This window comes from Nymphalis io, chromosome 3 (genome assembly GCF_905147045.1).
Source record: "Nymphalis io chromosome 3, ilAglIoxx1.1, whole genome shotgun sequence".
Taxonomy (NCBI): Eukaryota; Metazoa; Arthropoda; class Insecta; order Lepidoptera; family Nymphalidae; genus Nymphalis; species Nymphalis io.
Genome location: NC_065890.1, coordinates 5,662,840 through 5,688,441, shown reverse-complemented (window position 1 = coordinate 5,688,441; position 25,602 = coordinate 5,662,840). Strand labels below are relative to the sequence as shown.

The 25,602-nt window shown below is 34.1% G+C and overlaps 1 protein-coding gene across 2 annotated transcripts in view; it reads left to right on the top strand.

Moving 5' to 3' along the window:
• The window catches only part of LOC126781049 (muscleblind-like protein), a 245,292-nt gene that overhangs the window by 155,747 nt on the left and 63,943 nt on the right, over window positions 1-25,602 (top strand). For both annotated transcript variants that reach the window (XR_007670602.1, XR_007670601.1), the window contains one exon: window positions 6,452-6,498. The gene's annotated coding sequence lies outside the window, so the exon portion shown is untranslated. The remainder of the gene's footprint in view (window positions 1-6,451; window positions 6,499-25,602) is intronic.

The window sequence follows — 25,602 nt, the reverse complement described above, 5'->3', positions numbered from 1 at the left end:
GATCCGGCCTTCCTATTCACATTAAGATTACTCTTTTTTTCAGTCGATAAGCTGAGAAAATACACAATTGTATTGGACATATTGATTTCGTCGCAAAATTAAAAAAAGTTATCTTTAATTTTTATTCAAGTTTAAGGTAAAATAACCGTAACAGCCTGTGAATGTCCCACTGCTGGGCTTTGGAGCTTATTCCGCCACGCTGCTCCGATGCGGGTTCGTGGAATACACATGTGGCAGAATTTCAGTGAAATTAGACACATGCCGGTTTCTCACGATGGTGGCCTCACGAACTCCAGGCGGAGGTGCACGCAGAAATGTACCGCTTCCGGGCCGTGTCGAGAGGCCGCGGCGACCGTCCAGGGTCGGCAGATGTCGGGCGGATGTCAGGGCTCTAGCCAAGCAAGCCCTGATAGCCCGATGGGAGGAGGACCTGGAGACTTGATGCGTCGGGGAAAGGGGAAGCGTTTTTTCAGCGGAAAAAAAGTTTTCCTCACGATGTTTTCCTTCACCGTAAAGCACGAGATAAATTATAATCACAAATTGAGCACATGAAAATTCAGTGTTGCTTACCCGGGTTTGAACCCACGATCATCGGTTAAGATTCACGCGTTCTTACCACTGAGCTATCTCTAGGCCATAGGCTTACCGGCTTAAAGTAAAATAACATTGAAGGATATAAATATGTGTTCTAATACTTTATACGTAATTGCTAACATTTAGATATGTATTATAAAATACAGAATAAGACACCAATTTTGTGTATAGCGAGATCTAGTATAACGTATGCGCTTTCAATGAGTAATTAGAAATAATTTTTAGAACGAAATTCGAGTCATTAGCGAGAATAATAAAAAAAAACATATTTAACCGCGGCGACGCTGCACAGTCATTCGATTACTCAGCGTGTAATTTTGTCCTCACGAGTAAACAGGAATTAGCTTAGGGAATAAATCTATCAATAAATATTTACAGGAACATTGTCAGACGATTCGCTTTGATGAACACAATGCCTCGGTAAAATATTGCAGGCGGATTATTCATCGGCTAAATACTTAAATCTGTCTTAAGTACACTGGAGTATATTAATGTTTGTATATTTTATATTCGAAAATCAAAGAATGAAAAAAGATGGAGATTATTTAAATTAGGCGCTTAACTATATACGATCGTAATTGATGGCGCTCATTTGTATTATATTCAACTGTTATTAATCATAACCCTCATTCACTAGTGTCATGCAAACATTCGTGTCGTCTATCTGTAATACTACATATTTTAATAGTAAAATAATCCCATTGTCCATTCGCTATGTTAGATACACTTGTGAGCAAGTTATGCATGCACTAGTTGAACGGTTAAGTAAGCTTGAGCACTTCAATAGAAGTTTTACTAGTTTTAAAACATGTTCAAAGGCATTGTTCGGCGTTCATTAGGAACTTATAGCTCCTAATGAACTGTGAACACTTGAATCGTCCAGTCGGTCTGAAAGCTCAAATCAGTAATGTGACGCTTTCACAAACAGATTAGTTGGTGTGCAATTAGAGTGCGGTGCTTGCGGCGCACGCTAAGTGCCGCCCAACGGATTACGCCTTCATGTTTGCTCGCCGCCGAAGTGGACGTTTAGCGATCACCTAGCTAATGCCTACCGTTCGCTTATTGATCTCTGAATCATTAATGATTTACTAGGAAACACCAATACTCATCTGTCTTTGTAACTTCACTTCAATAACTTTCAATGCTTCGATATCTTTTTGTAAATACTATTTTAATGCATACATTTTTTTACTTCAAAAATAAAATCAAATTACTCTTTCAATGACAACATTCTAAATGTTTTGAAATGGAACTTTTGGAACGAAGTTTCTTAATTTTTTCATATGTTTTGATAACTAATCTTGTAAATATAAAGCTTAATATAAAGTAATACTATTAATATTAAATATAATATTGACCTTTCAAGATTTGTATTGATTGATTAGATAACAATACTCTTACAAGGGCAAAGCGTGTCGCAATGACATGCAACGTCGTAATGATTATGGGAAAAAATAAGTAGACATAAGGACTAATTACGTACGTCCATATATGTTATGTAGGCTTTGTAACAGTCAGTCACCTCGCTGCAGCGGTGGGGGCGAGCACGTGGGCTCTTGCCAATGAACTTGAGTGCGACGACTGCCGCGCCGCATGCTAATCTTGTGTGTACCAATCGCCAAAAGACTGTAATCAATTGCTTCGGTAAACAAAAATATTTTTCTGCTGAAATATACATATATTCATCAACAACGGCCTTAAAAGTTATAAAACAGATAAATGATCACATTGAATAGGACTTAAAAAATCAGTAATCGTCAGTTTGACTCAAAAGCTTTAAAACAACCAGCAGGTTTGAAATCACTTTATAGCTGGAATATGATTCGCCATTAGAAAATAAGTAAATACAAGTGTCGAATTATAGTGTTATTTCGTTTTTCTTAAATGGTTGGAAATTTACTTCATATTTTTGTCAAAATAATTTTGTCAATATATAATGTAAAAGATTTTCTTAAAGTTAACTAGCATTTTTCGTAAAATCAGTACGTTAGTTTTTATATTAATAAAAATTGGAGTAGTATTTGGCTTATGGTCCTTTCCAAGATTAATATTTTATATTGTTCCGAATTCATAAAATACCATTTCTATAACTTTTACAAAAATTTAATTAAAACATTGTTACGGTACAATCGTGTTGAAAGTTTATTATACTCAGTCACACCTACAATAGGGCTAAATTCCTAATAACCTAAATATTAATTTAATTTAGCCCCACATCGATTCCACATCACGCACATTACTATAAAATTTATTACACGCCCTATGTTATATATATTATATCGTACAAGACAAGTTAAAATGAATTTATATAATAGACAGAAAATATTAAAAATATTCTCTTATTTGTATATTTTAAGAATATATGGTATTCATATTTTTTATTTAATACGAGTTAGTGTTAGTATCTGTGTTCATAAAACACTTACATCGTAATACATATATTTCTTATGGTTTATGATAAACGACATCTTCTGTATTTATCGTTAAAATTCAGCCATTTTTCACATAACCTTAATTGGTTATTTACCTACACCTTCCTCATGAATCAGTCCGTCCATTGGTGAAAACCGTTTGAAAATCTGATTAATAGTTTTTGAGTTTATCGCGTTCAGACAGACATAAATTAAAACAAAAAAATATTTCTTTGTATCAATATGGCAATGTCCAACTGTTGGGCATAAGCCTACTATCCTCTCGAGGAAAAGGCCTTATCCCACGTTGCGCCAACGACGTTTGTATGTCCACACATATGACAGAATTTCATCCGATATAGGTTTCCTCACTATATTTTATTTCATCACTGAGATCAATAAATATAAATACAAATTAAACAATATTAAAGCTAAGTGATACTTGCCTAGGTTTGAATCCGCAATCTTCGGTTAAGGTTCTCGTTTTCTAACCATTAGGATATCTTGGTTCGGCAATATTACGCGTACGAAAATGTTTTCGAACTTTATCTTTATTTATATTTTAGATTTGTAAATTAAATTACAAAGAAAAACACTTGACGTTATTAAGTTAAATATACAGTATAAGATAAATTATACTTTTTACATTATGTTGGAAGAACTTGAATGATTGGAAGTATTGAAATAAGAATCGAGCAAACATACATATTATTGCTACGAACTGATAGTTCATGACTTGGGCCTCAGAGAACACGTTTACTTTAAAAAAAATAAGCTTTCCAGATATTTTATAAGTGCTACGTTGCCAGTCTGTAGGACAATAAATACCAAAATTATTTTTTTACTTTCCATTACTGCTCTTTTATTACTGTATGTTGAATATATTTTGCATTTAAAATATACGCGATGCCTTTAAACGTGACTAACAGTTAGTCGGTGTGCTTTTTATATAATACTTTGTATAGTCATATAAAATGGACGAATTAATGGTATAGCGTGGGATGACCTACTCGTTGATTTGGTTTGTTCATCCACTTCGTCTTGTATATCGATTAGTCAAGAATCCGCGCCCATGGGCCAACTTATGTCATTTGGCCGGGAGTCAAGGACGACGACGCGCGGCTCGTCGGTGCCACGCCGACCTTATTTGGTGATTGGTGGGCACCAGTTTTACGACTTTGCCTTTTTCCTACGCCCTGTTTCAATGTTGACTATACTTTTCATTATATATGTTCATTTGCTTTTTATACCATATATACCAACAAGGACCACGTTTTTTTTTTTTAAAACTACGTCCACAATTATTAAATGATTTGATTAAACTGTTTTTGAGTAATGTGGTATTTGCCTCAAACTGAAAAATATATACAAGTCAAATAGTCTGATTATAAAAAACCTGAAGGAATAAACAAGAATTTGTGATTCTAAAATTCAAAACTCCGAGAAAAACTTACATCACTAATCTAACGCGTTGACGCCGATGTTTAAAGTTCACGTAGTCTAATCCGCCCGTCCCCCAAACGACCCCGAGAAGATGGAAAAATCTCGGAAGACTCACATCAAATTACCAGCTTTAAAGCGTAGTAAATTCCCTTGGGCCTCAAAACGACACACCTTACCTTTCAGTGGCACCCCTAAAAATGACATTGGTGTGTCCTCCGGGAAGTTTGCAAGGTTCGGGGGCGCACGTGCTTTTGTCATACTTTAGTCGAGTTTGACTTTAGACGCGCCACGCACTTCGATTGAGTCTTGAAAGAGTTTCCTTTCTTAATTCTCGTTTAAAGTTTTGGAAAGATTTCAAGACACTTTCTTATAGAATAAGTAAAGACTAACGTATTTTTGCTGTCTAAAAATCAACAAATATTCGCTAAAAAGTTCAACGTTTTGATAAAACATAGTGGTTGATAAAATAGTAAACATTTTTAAAAATATATCACCTTTTTTCTACCCTACGCCTGTCCTTTATACCGAATACAAAAATAAATCCATTCAATATGGTGTAGCGACATACACTTTTAGTTTATTTTTTATCTAAGCATAAACTCCAAAAGTTGGCTTTTCAATTCTGTCAGTTATGATTTTACAGTAAAAAGACGAACCGTTTTGCCGCCGCGAGCAAAAACATTTCACAATATTCACATTTGACGCTTACGTAAAAGCATATTTCAGCCTTCACTCTTCAAAATGATTAGCGTGCGGTAGAGGTATTATCAGAGTCGTGCTAAGAGACATGTTAGTTAATTTACTTTGTTAAATTGATTTACAAAATATTCTGTGGCTTAATATGGTATAGTATATAGATAACCACCCGTTGTTCGAGTATTAATTGTTCAGATTTAAAATTGAATATGGAAGTAGTATTTATATATATTATAGTATACGTGTTCCGAAATTTCTACATTGTGTTAACGTTTTAATACTACTATAACTAATTGGAGTTAAAGCTGAAATGTTCACCTCGCAGCGTTCAGCTTACCGGCGGATGTCACAAATCCTAGCCAAGGGCCGGGTAAGCAAATAGCTATGTTTACCTGACTCCGCCCGTCGCCGCGCCGCAGTCATTGCGATTCATAATAACGCCTTTTATTTCCGTAACTAGCTACGACGCTCTCATTTTGTCGGTTAACGCGTATTGTGACACGGCGAAACGAATGCCGCCCCGTAATGGAGTTTTTAAGCGCAGCTTTTTCGCTTCGTATTGCAAAACGTGTTTATGTAACTAGAATGGTTACGTGATTGCGCAGTAAATATTACACCTCATTTATTGTTTTACAGCATGTCACGATTTATTACATTATTAGGTTTAATAAGTGAGATGTGTTTCGTTACCTACAAATACAGATGAAATTTAGTTACTTATAATTGTACTAAAAATATAATTAATTGACTTAACATTAGGTTCTATTACTTAGGACTAATAGGCATTGGTAAAAAGCTCTACGATTTACCTCGCCCTTGTACTTCAAAGTAGGACTAAAAATTTTAACGCATCTGACGAAAAACAAAAAGTTTTGTTTAAATACATACAATTTAAACAAAATAAGTAGTTAATTGTCCACAAAACAGGTATTAAATTTTTATGGATTTAATTCAGTGATGAATTAATGTGGTAATGTTTGTATCAAAACTGTGTGTGCGTAAATGAGAGCTGGGGTACCTCCTATACGCGTTCCAAACTTCAATTTAAGCAGAACTCGGCAAGAAGCCGCGTTGAGAGGCTATTGCGAGTTTAACATTGGTATAATTTGCCGGGCATATTGGAAAACTTGTAATTGGTTTAGTTTTATATTCGCGAGGCAATGTGTGCTGAGCAAACTTAAATGATATCACTTAAGAATTGATCATCACCTCTAACAACGTTCTTAGTTATAATTTATCGTAAATAATGATTAAGTTTCAAATTTAACATTTGCTTCAAATTCTAATATATAAATTCTTCTTTTCAGATTTTGGCTCGGAGTCATACAATAATTTCAACGAGTTCGCCCAAAAAGTAAGTTTTGCTATTTTACTACCTACATACAAAAATAACACAAAAATGTACACACGAAAAATAACATTTTCTAACATTTCACCGCTAGGTTGTTGTTGTTATATACCCACTTGAGTTATTTTTTACATCTTTGAAACAACGTCGATGTGACATAGTTTTCATGATTGCCCTCCAGACGATAAACCTACCTAGTAGTCTTGCTATATCTTCACTTTTACCACTTGAAAAGTAATGTCACGCTATAAAATTATTTCTATCTGAAAAAACGTAATATCTTTCATTTGTATTTTATACAAATTATTTTGTATGTTTAATTCTTAACGAGTCAGTAATGGCTGTTTCACAATTAAGACGTCTGTTTTTGTTGAAACATTTACTCAACATATCGAACTATATTTACAACTCTGTATCCAAGTGATATTGTTCTTGTTCAGACGTTTATGAAAGGGAAAGTAGTTGTTTTGTTTGCTGGTCCTGTCTGAATTGCTAATGCAGATAGTCATTTACCTGCCTTGTGTGCACGCCCAGATTCACAGAGCTCTACAATTCGAAGAAATATAAGCTATTGTCTGGAGTTACCGAACCAATTCGCATTAATAAATGCTGAATAGCCCCTATACTACTTTGCCATTACGCATATTTAAATGTACCTTGTTGTTTACTAATGGTATATTATTAGGAAATTAGTAATAACTAACGCACTCAAATAAACAATATAAACGACTATTATTGAAAAAATTTAATTTATTAACAACAGTATTTATTACCAAATTTTGAAATACTGTAATGCAAAAATGCAATGTCGTAGAACTTTAATTTAGGTTACAGACCAACTTGACTTCCATTGATCTTAACTATATTCCCTAATCCGTTATGAAACTTGAACAAATCAAACACCTACTGGAATGATCGCCATCTCTCTAACCATTATACGTTAATAGTTCAGACAATCTCCTCGATTTTATTATTTATTTAATCTCATAGAACAAATTTAATCCAACCCTTATAATCTTTATCATAATGAAATGAATGCTTTGAGTTTTAAATGTAAAAAAAAAAACATACTATAAAACATTTTAATTATTTTTATACTGGGTGTAATTATCTATATAAGTATGTATTTACAAAAGAAAAGTAGTATATGTAGTATATCAGTTGTCTGGTTTCCATAGCACAAGCTTTGTACAAGCTTAATTTGGGATCAGATGGCCGTGTGTGAAAAATGTCCCAGGATATTAATAATTAATTAATTTAATATTAAAAATTAGTTTTATTTGTAGTAGGCAATAAATATTACCATTAAAACGAGTTTGTCGTTTTTAACTCGGCCATTATTTTGTTATTAATCTATCAGTTACATCCGTCCGAATCATCTAATAACTAGATGACCTTAATTTTTGCATTATTGATCAAATATTAAAGCATATAATATTTTTATACTTCGTTTTCGATTCGTCTTTTTTTATTTTATTAATATGACAATAAATACGAAGGACATCAACATCGTTATTGTTTTAATGTTTGTATATTTAATGCAAAACACAATATTTAAAGGCGTATGTTTTATTTCTTATCATATATACCTACCCATAACTGAATGTTACTCGAGTTTAAGTTCCGATGTGGAATCGTAGCCATTTATACTTTCTTCAAACTTTGGTCTCGCAAAGTTTTCGAAGCGATTAGTCATAAATAATTGAACGCAGCCGATATTCCCGTATAAGAAGACAAAGAGATGACATCCCTAAAACTTTGTCAATTTACGTTGAGACCGTAAAGACTTAGTCGTTCATGTCCGTACTTGGTAGAAAAGTGGAGGTAACATCATAAGAAGTTTCCAGTCGTACTTACCTTGTCTAGAAAGGGATCAAACTGCGGTGCATTCGCTGCAATGTATTATGCAGTCCCAGAGCGGGCGCTGGAGTAAGCGGCTCGGAATCACTCTACTTCCCAAAGAACACTGCTGTACCAAGAAAATGTTCCATTCTAAAAGTTCAAGGATATCTGCATTGCATAGAATATATCTTTATTTTAACTTATTTATTTTCTCAATAAACTAAACGCAATAAACTTAGAATTTAATTATATGTTTGTAACTGACGTTATCATATTTTGGTTTTTTTTAATTCACTCAGGTATTTTCTGTCATTGAATTCAATTTATTCACTTATAAAAATCTCCGTAAACATATGTACTTGTTTTAGCTAGATAACAATAGAATTAAAATATAAAGTAAAACTACATTTTAAGCTAAAATGAAATGCTTACTATACTAAGTATTGACCTCATTGACTGGTTCCAAAGCTTCCGAAATCTAACAAATCAAAGTGGAAATTTAAGTCTAAATAAATAATGTGATTGGATAATATTACACAAAAATAAATAAAGTTTGTTTTTGCTTTTCCAAAGTTTCAGAAATCTAATAGACCAAAGTGGACACTGTAGACATAATGAGTTGAGATTACATAAAATAATGTAGGAATAATGAGTTGAGATTACATAAAAACAGTCAGTCAAATACTGTTAAAAAAAGTATATAACAGAATTAACATTTCAATTGATCTTAATCAAAGTTAGATAATATCAGCTGTTGCAGAGTGAACTTTCTATATAGGTAAAGGAATTGTAAACGTTGAGTGGATAACTAATCGCATCTCATTTCCTACGTGTCGCTCGATGTAGTGGGAAGCGGTAAATGAGATTATGGGTTGACGTGTCGCTCCAGAGACCCAGCCGCGTAGGTGCTCCAAAAACACAAGCGTCAATAACCTACTAAATTAAATTTTTAAAACTTGTACTATGGCCGTTCTTATGACCAATGACTCATACTTGAGTAAAGTTCACAGAAAAAAAAAATCTGTAATCAGGAAACTTATAAAAAACTTATTTTTTACATTTTACTTCACAATGAGCGGCATTTCGAAATGGTACCTATATATCGAATTTCACGCAAGTTACCTTCGTTGGTTCTGTACTTATACGATTAATTTGAGTCGATAAATCCGCATAAAAAGTCAGTTCAGGGGCAGCCAACCGCGCCGCTCTCTAACTATTCCGAGTTCTTTGTTCGCGTTGGCCCGCACGAGTTGTAGCTTGTAGACCTAATTACACTGTTCTGACTAATGTTTTTATTTTACATTTAATTAAGCGCGCTACATTAGTTTATGATTATAAGACCTGCCACACAAAATATATCGATCGTAAATTCGTGAAGGTATGGTGTCGGGCTGGTACGCCATAGCAAGAGCCAACGTCACTAGCCGCCGAGACAGACAGGCAGCGTGCTCGGCGCCTGCTAGCCCATTAGACGTCTGCCCGATGTGGAACGCTCGATAAACTTGTAAAAACGCCTTCTACCCATTTAATTTTATATCCTCGCTTAAGTATTGCTATTGGCAGATTTCTTCCTTCTTTTATAGGTCCCTCATTAATTGTATCGTTTATTATTTCGCCCCTGTTTCTGTAAGCAAAATCTGTCAATAATCACTTAATACCTTAAATGCAATACTCTTCAGAATGAGAAAGATTCGTTATTATTTCTTGAATAATCATCTAGAGGAACTAGTTTAACTAGGTTATTTTTTAAGTGCATTATATCATTTTTTGTTATTTATGCAATCGTTTTAGAAGTAATAAATTATTTTAAATAAATAGAAATAAGCTTTTAAATTTATAAATCCAGTCATTAGTCAGAACGAAGTTCTCTTAATTTTTCACGATAAAAGGCATAAATATAAAATATGTTAATCAATATCGATGTTATCTTTGTATCTCAAATTAGAGTCAAGGTTCAGGAACCGTTTGGCAGTTGTCACGGCACGTACATGAACTTTTATTCAACGAATTTGGTTATGTAATTCCTTGGAAATATTCAAGTTTTCCCTTCGGCGAGACGTTATCGCGGGAGGGCTCTCAACGCGGGTGCGAGCGGGCGTGGGCGGGCCTTCCCCGCGGGGACTTAATTTGTTGCTCTCCTGGCGCCTCGCATCTCACTTTCAAACGGCGTAACGCGACCTTACCACGTCCCCTTCTCTGATGCCGTGTTCACGTCATGTTCGCTTTCATCACTTACACCGTCGAATACACCACTCACATTCCACTGGTATCATTAAAAAAAATCACGAAAATTTACAGAATGCGCCATTCAACATGACCCCGTTTGATTGCATTAAAGTTTTATTCGTTAAATTTATCCTTTTATCTGCAGAGAACATTCTTTTGCCGCAATTTCTTGTGAGCGGCTCGAAACACTTTATTATTTAAAAATAACACATTTCGTTACAATATTGTACTTACATGTTTCAAGCATTCATTGAAATATTGATGCGACATCGATCGATGCCTTAAGAGTGCTACTATCTGATCACAATACCATAAAGAATTCCTCAGTAAAATATTTATGAGTCGAAAAGTATTTGGAGCTACCACGCCAAGAAAGTAAACACGAAGCGACTGACGTAACTAATTTATGACGCCGCTTCTTTAAATTACAAAGGGTAATATTACAAAAAATGCTAGTAATCTTAATCTTATTTATAATTACATATTTTGATAAGAAAAGTAAATGATGTTATTTAAGTATAATTATATTTCCACACTGACAGGCTCAATAATAGAGTCCAGAGACCGCGACGGGCACATAACTCATTAGGCTCGGTCAAATTGGCGCCGCCCACCGAGCTGTAACGATGATGACGGAGCGGACTCATCCCCATATGTGCACTAGCCTATCCTAACATCTCTCGTGGGAAGTCCTAAAAGGCACTTTATATGAAGTAAAGTTCCACATTTGGCAGTCGTGCAAAACTTCGCGGCTTTTGCGGCACATAAACAACTAGCACACGTGCGCGACCAACCGCGTATCGATTGATGTAACTTAAAATGCATAGTTCTCCTCTGCGGTGTCCATCAGCCTCCGCCAAATATTCCGTTGTGGCCGTTTAAGCACCGCACTTTTGTAATCATCAAATACACCTGGAAAATATTAATAATAATACTTTGATAGTTAAATTAATTATAAAACAAATATTGTAAATCAAATAACAATTTCAAGCAGTTTTTCGTGACATAGAAATGAGAATTGTGAGTTTTGTTTGTGAGGATCCAATAACAGTTTTAATTAAAAGAGAATTAATTTAACGACAACCAAAATGCAAGCAAGCCTATAAAATTAAGTACTATTTTGTTGGCAGTAATCATATCGAGCACGATCAAGCACTGAAAGCTTTTTGAAAGCTCGCAAACTACGTGTGATGAAACGTTCATGCGATTTCTAGATTTCAGACTAACGCGTTTGATCACTTGAATGTACCTATGTTTCAATTTATTTTAAAAATATGTAGAATTGCCTTTTTAACAATTTTTCACCTTTACAGCAATAAAAACGGAATTTTCGATTAACTCCGCTTGTATACAAAAACTTATTTATCGAATTTTGTCCAGTCCATTTATTATTTTATACTAGGTCTGATTTCTTTTTTTTTAAATGTTGTTTGTTGGTGTTGTTGACACCTAAAAAATAAAATGGTAACCTTCTTTCACGTTATATATTAGTATATATTAGTGATGTTAATCGATAATCGTGACCGACTTGAGAGACTAAGAAGTTTAGAAGACAGACCTACATATTATATTTAAAAGACCATCACGATTATATTTTCAAACAATCAAAATTACAATCATTCACGTAATAACAGATTATCTATCAACTGCCCAATGCCGGTCTATTAAAATGATGTGTAAAGTTTTAAACACATCGCGAAATAATGCATCCTCGCCATGAGTCCTAATGTCTTCTTAATGCCGCACGAATGCATGGAGTTGTCACGTGGCGCATTCACGGCTGTTGTTGGCGTTTTCATTTTAATGTATCAAATTCTACAGTACGAGCAATCGCTTTTTCTTCACATACTGTTCAAAATGAATATAACATTCATATGTTAACTTGTTTAACTTGTAAATTAAGTGTATAGTTTATTTTTTTATTTATAAATTGCTTAAAATTTTAAATTATTTTAAGTAACTAATTACATAAAAATATTGTAGTGCATATATCTACTCTGTAGTCGGATAATTTAAGGTACAACACTCGACGCTCAAAGTCTATAACATATAGCAACGCTAATTAATTAAATGAAATGTATATCTACTAGAATACTTTATAAAAAAGGTTTTATATTAAACTAAGCTCTAGATAAAATCATTCGCAAACGTTTCACATTGCATAGAGTCTGTTAAATATGAAAAGCTACATTTGAACGTGATTTTTTTATTTCGTTAGGCCGTTGCCTGCTCGCCGCGCTTCTTTTGTTCTAGGAACGTGATCTGGCCGAGATGAAGCCCACTGACGTTATTGCTCCGTACCTCGCTTCAATCTAGTTTGTTTCTGCCCGTCATACTTTGCAGCTTTGCGTATTATCATCGCTGAAATGATTTCATGTTTCAATGTACTCGATTTTCCCCCGACGACTGAAAAATTTCTACTCCCATTTGTTTCCCTGACGTATAAGATGCATTACATTTTATGCCATTCGCTTTGCCGCCATATCTCATCGCTCCATAAGGCTTCGCTTCCAATATAACGCCCCGAAGTGACTAACGGTTTCTAGTCAAATGTGACATAAATATTACAAAAACAGAATTGAGAGAATATCTTTATAATGCCACAAGTTATACCTGCGCACGGTATTTTTTCACATTCACAAATTACTTATTGACTACTCGTTTATAATTTGTATTTTAAGTTTGAAAATACTTTCAAAAAACAATGCTAGACACGTTGCGACGTTCAAAATATATTTCGTAGCTATATTTGGCAGGACTAGATTTAACAGTAAAGCTCAAATGACAATGGTCACTTAAAATGAGTCAATATTCGATCAAAATACAGCGCCCACAAGCGATTCTGTCGGATAAAATTAACGCGACTAATTAACTGTACGCATGTGACGCACATTCTCATGTCACAACACAGAGTGGCGCCGATGCGGCAAATACTCTGGAGCAGTTATCTCAGTATCGCATGGCTACGCCCGCTGTGACCGCCGTGTTTATTTTTAGACTCGCGTGTACATTCACTATTGCGATGAAATTTTACAGCAATCGCCGCGGCTCGCCGCCCGCTAGACCGATACCGACGGTCCGAATGACAAGCTACCGCTATTTCATAAATGTCTGCGATTTTATGCGAAAATTCTCTCATGCTCCGTGCGCAATAATAATTCTTTTGTTCCACGATTCATCTGCTCAATCTTGAGCGATTCCGCTAAAGCATTAAAATTTTCTTTTGTCTATCAATCATACGCGAAGAATATTATTAACACTTATTGCCCCTATAATATGGTCAACACTCAACACTAACTCTTATTAAAAATTAGGTTTATTTTTTCGAAAAATTTTTATTTTGGTAAACTGTTTTTAAAAGCACATTTAAGCAATATATATATATATATATATTAATTAATAAATTTGATTTTCAGCGAGGAAAAATTGGCCTAGGCTATTTTACTACGATTTACACGTCGCGAAAGCTAATATCCCCCGTTCGTCAAAACACCATTAGCCGCGTAGCGCGGTCTCCCTGTCAGACCGAGATTTAGCTTGACTTAGTGACTGATTAGCGACTGCTGCGAGCTGGCGGATCCGACAGGTAGTCGGGTGTAAAGGGTGCCTGACCCAGTCTGATTGATAATTTGTAAATCAAACTTAAAAACTTACCTTTTAATAATCTTAATTTACTTATAGTAAATGAAGATTATTAAAATTATAAAGGTCCATAATATAGAAAAAGGAAAGCGTGTTCGGTCATCAGCAAAATGTCAAATGTCGATTGTTCCTACAAGTCCCACGCTCCGCACCCGCGGTCTAATATCACGAGGTCAAGTCACAGCTCATGTATATTCACGGACGGCGCGGCGGTTCATCTGTAACGGTCCTACGACCGGTTGTATGGCTCATTGTTGCATGTATCCGTCCATATGGTTAAGACGAGACAAGAGGAGCGAATATTGCCGGTGGCGCTTCTTGCACCGTTTCACTCAACTTCGTATTTTTAATGTATAAAAATAGTCAGACGAATGCTAATAGAGCTGATTAACCGGTTCCGTCACTTTTAGTTTTGCACAAGTTGTTTATTTTCTCAATTTCTTCTCAATTATATTACGTTATCTTGAATCCGTGTCAAGGGCTTCTTTATAAATTTACGTTTCCTATATTTAATTGCCTATTTATCTTAAATTTTCGTAAAACATTTACGATATTGTTAATTAATTTTCTTAATATTATATAATAATAATATGTCATACGAGACAACACACGCGCTCTCTGCGTATTATAGTCATAAAATTATTTAAATGTTTTAGCAAATTTACATTATTTCCAATTTTATTCCGAGACAGCGGGTTATTAAGATTATAATGGCCGGGTCAGTTGTTAAACGCCGGTAGATATTTATATTATAATTAGGTGCCAGCGACAGTCGTCCGTGAGGGTGCATGCGTAATACGAGACTTTATTTTTTTTCTTCTCACATTGTGACATTAATGAAACAAATATAATATTGCGAGAGAAATAAATAAGCTACAGAATTATGAACTAAATAAGATAACATATGAAAGTAAAGAAAATTATTCTTTTTTTATACTGTAGCAAATATTTTATAAGCCATTTCATCTGATATAATAAATATTAAAAAAATGTCATCAGAACATAACAATATGCTCCAAATATGTTTTATTATGTCTAATCAATATTAAGAGCAAACGCAAAGAGCAAATCTATTTACTTTGCAATGACATCATGATAACGCCACCTACTTTTTGTGCATTTAATCTTGGCGAGCAGTAAAATAAAGATGGCGCAGTAATGCATTTTACATTTTGAAGGATCATTAAATTGCGCATTACACGGCCCGGGCCCGTCGAGAGGCAATTAAAAAAGAACTGTTAAGACGGTGCTCGTAAACTGAAGTTGTGTTCTCAACTGATTAAAAACTGCTTTAATCTTAGTGTGCATTTAGTTTTGATCGCAATCATTCTCGTTGAACTAAGTTTGTAACTTCCTGTGTTTATTTCCTAAATTTTGTAAATTCTAGTCTGGACGGAAAATGGAGAGCCTTATCGTTAGGTTTCTAAGACAATTTGTGTCTCTGGTTAAGCTGTCAAGATGTATAAATTAACACGTAAACTCCATTGGCTTTCTCTTAAACGTCAATTAACATTAAATGTTAGACAACATGAAAATTGGGAGTAACTTCTGTTTCTCTCGTAGTTTCTGAATAATCCATTACTCGATAGCATCAATTATGAATAAAGGGATGCAATGTATACGTTTAATGGAAACATTTCATACAAATATATTACTTATATTTTTAATTTAATACGAGGAGAAATCAAGAGTGAAACCAGTTTTCTGACAAATAAACAAGGAAAATTACAAAGCGCTATACATACATTTATTTATATTTATTCCTCACTTGGTTTATTTGTTTGTAATGATGAAAGTTTTCAAAGAATAAATGTGAGTAATAGTTACTTAGACGCTATCAATATGAATTGCACCAACCCTGTCGTACTCACGTACAGATAAAATGGTCTCTTGTCCACTATAGGAGAAATTGAATAACAAGCCATAAACTCGTTCCAGTATAAATGAAATTCAATATTTGCCATGAACATCCAATAACTGCAGGTCGGTATCATAGGTTACGTGGCGTTTAGCGACGCGAACACTATGATCACTCGGTGGCAATTTCTCGCCGTAATTAATTCTAGATAATTACAATATGATTTGAAAGCATAGACCTGGTACCGAAGATAAATACATCGATTCGAAAAATAGTAAGTGTAGCAAGTGTCACAAATACACTTAAGGAATACGTGCCGTATTCAATATTTATTCAAATAACGATAGTATTATTCACAGTCTCTCATTATAAAATGATAAAAATTTTAGTTTTTTATCCTACAAACATATGTCCATTTTGGGCGTATTTTTGTGCATTCAATGTTTTATGTATTTGACAGATTTCATTATATTATGTGGGTCATTCTTCAGATTGCTGTAACCAGTTGATCATCACATTTTATCTTAATCAATTGGTAATAACCCTTTTCTTGAAATGGGTTAAAGCAAGAAGTCGATTATGTCAACAACCACATATTTATTAAAATAAAACATGCTTCTAATTAAAAATGAAAACGTGCACTACAATATATTTCCTGTTTTGATAAGAATTTTTAAACATAGCAATAGTTCTTGTATAAGTTGACAAAAAATTTAAATCATTATACTGTTGTTGTGCGCGTCAAATATATTTAATTGCTTATATTATACAGAATACTCTGTACACGAGCCCTAATTTGCGGTAGCTCACTAATACCTTTATAAGCAATATTGTATTATAAACAGTTATAAGAATCCAAGAGTATATTATAAAAACTCAGCTGCATAATAAATAATATGCCAAGATTTTTTTCGTTGATACCTATGATTTTAAAATTAGTATGTGATTAATCTTTATGTTTTCCTGCTAATTACAATATTTTCATTCACGATGACATACGCATTGTTTATTATTTATTATCATATTTCTGTGAAACAATGTGCTACGCTATCATAAGGATAATTAAGTTCTATGTTTTATTAAGTGATAATACCTTTTCGTGAATTTATTAACGACCTTCTGAAACATTAAATAAATCAATCAATCTTTTAATATCAGTGCAATTATTTAATGTTAAATATAATCATAGTCTTAGAACAGCTGGCAGTGACTTACTCTTCACGCGAGCTTACGAGAGGCTAACTTAGTTCGGGAACTAACGAAGTGGCTGCATTAATTACTCAAATTAGAACAAGGTTGGTTTCAATATCGGCCGCTTACACCAAATATTTTATGAAACAGCGTTCGAAATTTAGAGCTGAAATATTGTTTAATTCATCAACAAATTTTGTGTAACGTAAAATATGCCTTTACTCTACATCCCCATGTAGTGCTAAAGAGTGGCAAAATTGTTTGGGTCGTTAACTCAAAAATGCCTGTGTGATCTAATGCTTTAATTAAATTCCTAGATTTAATTACGAGATCTCTTGTTAATGGTCCGTTAATTTTCGAGTTATGTGCCGTATGTTTAATATTATAATAATTTATAATGCATTCATCTCTATGTAGGAAAAACATACAAGACTGACAGACTTACCTTACTTACTTACCTATTCATGAACCTAACTATTCATTCCACCGGGTGCAGTTTCTTGTAGTTTCTCGCAATGTTTACTACAGTGACGTAGGCAGTCGCTTGCGTTCCATCGCGAGTGACGTGATTTTGACTCGTCCTCTCCACGATGAAAGAACCGTAGCTTGCCCAAAACATATGTAGTTTTCTTAAATAGTAAATCACGATAAGTTAAAAATATTATACATATTAAGAAGTCCTTAGTGGATGAATATTTCTCGGTATGTGCATCGGAACTCACGAGGATTGCAGCAGTCTGTACGTTGAAATTTAATTATTTTTAAATATTTTATGGCAGAAATGCTTAAGATTCGTAGAAACTAAAATTACGGGTTTCCTGATCTCGTATCTGTGTCTGACCTTACGTCTGAAACCACATGATCGATTTTTATGACATTGGCAAGGTTAAACTCATAATTTTTAATAAAATGTTTGTGTTTTTCTAATTTGACGCTTACAACTCTTTAAATTGAGGAAAGTTTAATAAAAATTCTATTTAGAAACAAAAAATATTTCTTATAAAAATACTTATTTCGCTGATTCTTAAAACTCAACTCCTTCAGGAGTCTTAACTTCTTAACTAGCAATAACTTTGTCGATACTTTTGCTATCTTCTACCGAACTTCGGTTGCTTAATGATGTTTCACTATCTCTGACCAATTAACTAATCTCTATCAATTTATGAGCCGAGATAGGCACTACATACCGGAGTTTGATATATCACAACCGAACAAACAACTTTGACTTTTTACATGCATGTTTATAATTATTCAACTCGAGTCTGTGAAGGTAAACATCGTAAGGAAAACTGCCTGTATAGTAGAGCACTGTCAAAGAATAAGCAATCCTTTTCATTAATCAGAAGATACATTTGCCTAGCACACACTGGAACAGGTTGTTACTGTACTTTATATATATTTTCATACACACATTATTTACGTCATGACATTTCTAGATGCATTGCTATGAAACGAAGTGTAAAAATTTATATGACAATATGTCAATAAATAAGTTTAGATTTTCAAGAATGTTTCATTTAAAACGTTACTATTCCATATATGGGTGTTGTAGATATGCAAGGCTTTTATATCCATACTGACATATAAATGTTGCAAAATTGAATTCATGTGCGAATTACGAAATATCACCTGCGGTTATGATAGTGTCACTTTGAACATATTTAGAAACCTGCGCAGGTCGGTTCGGTGCAGTGTTATTTAATACACGACCTATTTGTGGTCAAGCATGCTAGACGCTCCAACCACCTCGCTGGCTAGTAATCCTAAACCTGTTTTAAGGTTACTTTACATTGCAAATCTAATCTGCTGCACTCATTCGAATGAGACGCTCATGTCTCTATAGATATAGAATACAAAAAGAATAAACGACGAATTCGTGATTCAAGATTTAATGAATAATAAGCAACAAGCCGTATCTGCTCATGTAAGAGCATAGAAGCTTTGAGTAACCATTCTGTTCAACTCTCCTCATTATTTCTGTTGATACATATTGTTATCCGGACATTACGGTTTTAATTAAACAGACTCTGACCAAAAAATGTATTTATTGTTTGTCTGTAAAACAGTTTCTTCTACTTAATTACCTATTTTAATTTGCGATCATAAATTTAATCGCTCTGCTCGTCATGGTTACCGCTTTCGCTTATATATTATTTTCATAATGAAACCATATCCAGTTCTCGAGCTACATTCAAAGAGTGCTTGAATTAACTTAGGCTCCTTTGTAATTATGTTTATGTTTTAATGAGTTTACCGATCTTCGGCCGTAATGCGCTGCTGTACAAAACAACGATAATGTTGAACAGTTTATTTGTTTTATGTTCCCTGATATACCGGGTCGTCTTTAAATGTTTCTCTAGTATACCTAATGTCATAATAATTGTACCTCCAGGCAGCATTCGTATCAAAATATTTTATATGTAAAATTTATCTAAAATAAACTCAGGACTATTCCTTAGCTAAAGAAGTTATGGCTAACAATGATGTTTAAAATAACGTCGACGTTGAAAATTAAATTACTAGTTCATTTCCAAGCTTCCCTACTAACGAGGACTCGTGCGACGATCATAATAAGTAGGTCAAGTAACCCTTTGGTGTGTAGAGGAGTGAGCAATCACACACGCCACCCGCCTAATTGAAGTCCAATGTCGCGCAGCCCGCCCACGGTGATTGATACCGCCCGGCCGCCTGGCTGCCAGCCCTTGCGGCTTCTAATAACTGCCACTGTACAGACGTACGTGGCGTCTGTACTGTGTCCTGTCAAATGGCTACATATACAGCCATACATCCTTATCGCTTTCATCTCTATTTGAAAATGTACGAATTAGCTGCAGGGGCAAAAACTTTATAATTTTATGCATCCAAATACAGGAGTACCTGCAAAAATCTACCCGCAAAAACGTAGACATAAAAGCAATAGTAGAGCAGGCGTCTAATTAGTTGCGCCATCGCCATCAATATCCATTAACGGCGCCACACGCGACGCTGACCGGCCGCGTCGCGCCGCCGCCGTCGCCTCGCCGACTGGCCGCCGGTGCTTGTGACGATTACCGACACTCTATCACGATGCGATAGAGATTTGCACTTTCTAGAATAAATAGGGGTTGTAATGTACAAACATTCTACTACAATACCATATTACTATGTTTAATATTTAGAAGATTCGTTTAAATTTATTTTCAAATAATGCATTTATGTCATACTCTTATGAATAAAAACAGGTATTATACGCGCACAAACTGGTCATGCTTTTAATGAATACTGTTATTAAATATCAAATAGAGTAAGCGTGCAGTCAGCCCGCGGGGTGATCAGATTTAATTCGAAACTTCTTCACCTCACGGTCCTAAAGGGTTGCCCGTTGCCCTAATCTTTGAACTATGACTTGACCGTTAATACGCATATATAATTTGGTCTTCGATTATTTAAACTGTGGAATGGCATGCTACGAATAAATTAGTTTCATGTTAGGGAACAAAGCCGGTCTTATATCCGAATAACGGTTATAGAATGGTCTTTGTGAGTAAAAATTGTTCTATTTAAGCTGTTGCTTAATATTATTGTATTATATTAAGAAATGTATGCAAGTTATCACCATAATAGTCATTATTATTAATAAAAATTATTTTAATAGAATATTAGTGTTAGTTTTTTTTCTCTAAAATATGTTAACGAAACTGATTCTAAATAGGATAACATTCTTATATTTTCTTTTTAAATTAACAATATTTCGTTTTTAATTTAGGATTATTTAAATTTTTGCGCTAATAAATGTTATTGTACCATTTTGACCATTCGATTTGATTATGCCAAGCGGCCACCCGTAGAAAACGTGACCTCCAGATGTAAGTCGCTTATAAACCCCAGTTTCTACACTTCATTTACATAGCCAAGGAATCCTATGCACTTTGTATGCACTCGCATCTCACTTTATAATTCAAATGATTCACGCGATCCCGGGGTGGATTTGAGGAAATGTGAGAAATTGTAACGGAATTTTTAACGACTCCACACTCTTTATCTTAGAAAATGTGTTAGCATTCGAATACATGTTAATATCATCTGCTTATGTTATATGAAAATGGAATGTGTTACAATTATATAACAGCAAACTTGGAATTTATTTCAGATTGCCTTTTTTTAGGTAAAAACAAATGTATTCAATACAATTTTATTTCATTGAAATTATTTTAATTAACACTGTTTCAATAAAGTCGAGTTTAATACAGAAACCGTTATTATATACACATTCAGCTCTATTCAATAAAGCTAAATTATTAATTATTGCCCAGGCGATTTCTGGAAATAATTTGATGTACACCTTTCTCATAGAAAAATCGGTACATCTGTTAAATATCAGCCAACTTCATCAGAAAGCGCCTGCGATGACGACTCTTTTTCCCGATTGCTATGACGTATAAATACACGTAAGGTAATGTGAACGTAAGGTGCACCTTACAAACATTACCCTATTTCTATCTAAAGTATAATCTATCATGGTATTATGAACATCCCATTTAATCGGATTAATAGTTTCTGCGTTAAATTGGAAAAAAAACAAAAGCTCTCATCTGCTAAGCAAATATCCTCCGATTTTTGTTTGGACCGATGATAAAAAGTTTATATTCCTTGTAAACTTTCTTAAATTATTTAAAATAAAAATTACATTTAATATGTACAAAGTGTTTTACTTTTACCGATCATTGTAAAACAGTTGTTAATTAATTATATTGCTATTTTAATATACCGTTTGTTCTCTGTTCATGTTTGAAATTGAATATGATTTTATCTGGGCCAAACATAGATTTGCATCATGCAACTTGGAAATCATGATTAATCAAGCCCGATTTACAAAAGTTGTCCTTGTATTTTGATGTTAAACTAATCTATTAATAGGAATCTAAAATCGTATGACAGATTCTTTGGAATTTTCTGATCAGTGTTTCGTTTGTTCATTGACAATGGTTGTATTGACCACTTTTAACAACGCCTATTTTTATTGTTAAAGGTTTTTAATTAACATTGGATAGGCAATTGGCTCGTCTGTTGTCTAGCTAAAAAAGCTATTGATTTAATTTTATGTTATAGTCTCTTTATATCATCAACTGCCTTGTTATTCTAGTCGGCCAGTCCCGATATTGGGATCATTTACTGAATCAGACCATTGAATAGGTTTTTCTATCAAGAAATTTTAAATATCAGTCTGATGTTTCGGTCGCCATAGCCGCTGTAGTACATCATCATCATCATATTATCATAAACGAAATCGAAACAACGACCTGAGTTGCCAAGGGCAGACGTTCATAGCACGTGCGAGACATGAGATGAAGCACGATTGATTTGCTTTGTGCTCAGCGTTGCGACCTTGGCCGGTGTAATCAAATTAGATGACTCATATTACCTCACACTAATTAACGCAAACTCTAATCATAACATCGCTGTAGACGAGGAATCGGATCACTGCAACGAGAACTAGCGTCGCTTAGATATAATAAGTGTCATCATTACATTTTACGATATATGTATAAGGATGCTATGTAAAACTGTAAACGATACATACGCGATAACAATTAACTTGCATTCCCTTATAATATTTGACGTTATTATATAAATTACGGAATTTATATGTATTTAACTTTTGATAACATAATAACTTTAATATAAAACAATAACTCTGACCATTTTGTGGATGCGTAGGAGAGTTCACGCAAATGGTAACTTCCTATATTACGTCATTTTGTTATGATTCAGACAGTCGGTTTCATTAGCCACAACTTCGTACTCACTTCGGTTTGAATTTAACTCTGACCTCGACACTCATTTGGAATTGTATGATACGACCCACAAAGATGTTTATTTAATAAAACTAACCTATTGTTGTATAATTAACTGCATACTGTCGAATTCTTGAAGTAAATTATTAAACGAATGCGTCGCCAACTTTATTCTCTACACAAATGTGATAGCTAAGTACGGTAGTATATCACTGTAACCATTTCAAAATGCTGATTACGGGGTAACATGAACAGAAATCCGAGCTCGAAACAATATTACGATTACGTCATTCATAGAGTAAGTGCATTAATGTTGGCAGCGGTGGCGCCATCTTTGTGTACCTCGGTAGGGGCCTGTTTCTGATGTGAAAAGCAGTTTTCCGAGGAATAAATAATAGAATGTCAGTCTGAAGCTAACATAAAAACTAATGTTTCTTTCCCATGTTATTTACCCTACGTAAATAAAACAAAATATATTAACTAGGCATTTTTTATGTTGGTTGCATAATATTTTTTAATATTATGTTTATTTGTAAAAAAAAAATCAAATTAACCTTTTACAGTCGTACAATAAGGCAAATACTTTATATTATTTTTCATTCATTATCGTGACTTAAAGTGTTACTCGTACATTTTAAATGTATTTGATTTAATATTGGGATTTTTATTTAAGTAGTACGTACTTACATAAAAGCAACAAATGCAAACTTATTAGGAAATATTTTTGTGAGGTGCAAATTTCTTACGCAATTGCAGCAACATGATACTCTAAATAAGTGTTTCCACACGGCTAATGAAACTTTGCAAAGCCAACACGAGACCGCGCTTATTTAGAAACGACGATGTCGAGCAGATGACGCCCAAACAAATCTCAATATCTGGCATATGGAATGAATATTTAGAGTGAGACAACACAACAAACGTTTCTCCATACAGTTATAAGAACATCTAAAATAGATTCTGCGAATGGGGTTACACGCACCTGTTATTTAGCTTTCAGGCTGAAGGTACGAGGGGAGGCGGGGTTACAGCGCATTCATTAATAATGGCCCGCAAAGAGACGCTCTTATTTACGACCTGCGGCGACTTGGTCGAACCACATGCACGCGATCCTATGCGCCGCGCTGGCGAGGCGTAGCTAATACCGAAAATTTAAACATTAATTCTAAAGTAACACAAGATAACCAAAATATCACGACACAAGTGTTTATTCGGTTTCGATTGATTTGTTTTCGTATGTATTTGATATGTGAAATCATTCAGATCAACTAATCCCCTAATCGTGTTTTACGTATCATGTCCAGTTACTTATTTGGCTGATACCATACATACAGGCTTAATAGCCGTTAAATGGACAAGCGATTGATTTGATTCTTTCGTTGTACGCATAAGGTAAAGCCAACACAATAGGGCGGAATAGAAACCATAATATACTTGATCATTGGAGCCATCTGTAGAAGGGAACAACAATAATATAATTTAAAATACATTCATATGCAATAGTAGAAAAAATTAACACGAGAAAATGTAGCAATCTTTATTTTAGTATCATATTTTGGATGTAATGTTAACTTGATACATTTATTAAGAAGTGGATACCATATTTTTGAATCACCTAGCATTATCAACTAACATATGATGATTCGCAATTTATTTGTGTACGCGATGTTATTTGTATCTTGTTTGTACCTGAAACGAATTTATTATGAGTCACAATTTTTTACTAAATATCTCAATTGAGCGCATGTTTTTCTATTATTACGTACTAATATCCTTGAAACGAGAGATAAAGAGTCTATAACCATTCTTTAGCACGTTTTATACGCTGAGAGGATTTAGCCTTACTGCTCCTATTTTGAAATAAAAAGTGCCAATCATAAAGTGGAATTTCACGATGTTACAACAGAAATGGATCAAATAAACATCGCAAGCATCGTACTAAATTCGTGCATAAACAGTAAGATTGTCGGACTAGCAGGCGAGATGAGGTAAGCGACCTTAAAAGCCACTTAGCACACAGTGCTCTTAGTGCCGCTTGCTGCGTCTCTTATTACTTTGTTAATATTTCGGTTTATAACGTCAGTATCAACACAACACTTCGATACACCTTTGAAATAATTTACCTTACTACTACTACGAGGCAACTTACAGATATTACTTGTAATCATATCGTTTAGTCAATTTGAGTGTATAAATATAATTTTGCCAGATTTAATATTATGTTTACCTTTTCACAATAATTAAAATTTTGGTAAAATGTTATGTCATTTTGATGATCAAGTTTAATTTAATAATTACTATGTAAGCACAGTTACAGTAACCTTAAATTAGCCGAAAGATTTACAATTTACAATATATGGTATAAAATAAATTTACTAAGAGCAAAACCTTACGGTCGTTATGGGTTGTTAAATAACAACAGCAAATATCAGTATATGCCAATAGAAGTCTTTCATTTCCGTGCCCACATCACGGATCCGGAACTCAATTCCGTACGTGTATCATTCAAAGAAGAGCGAACGTTCAGTTCTGACCAAAGGTCGGAAATCAAATTCAATGATTCCACAATATTTTTCC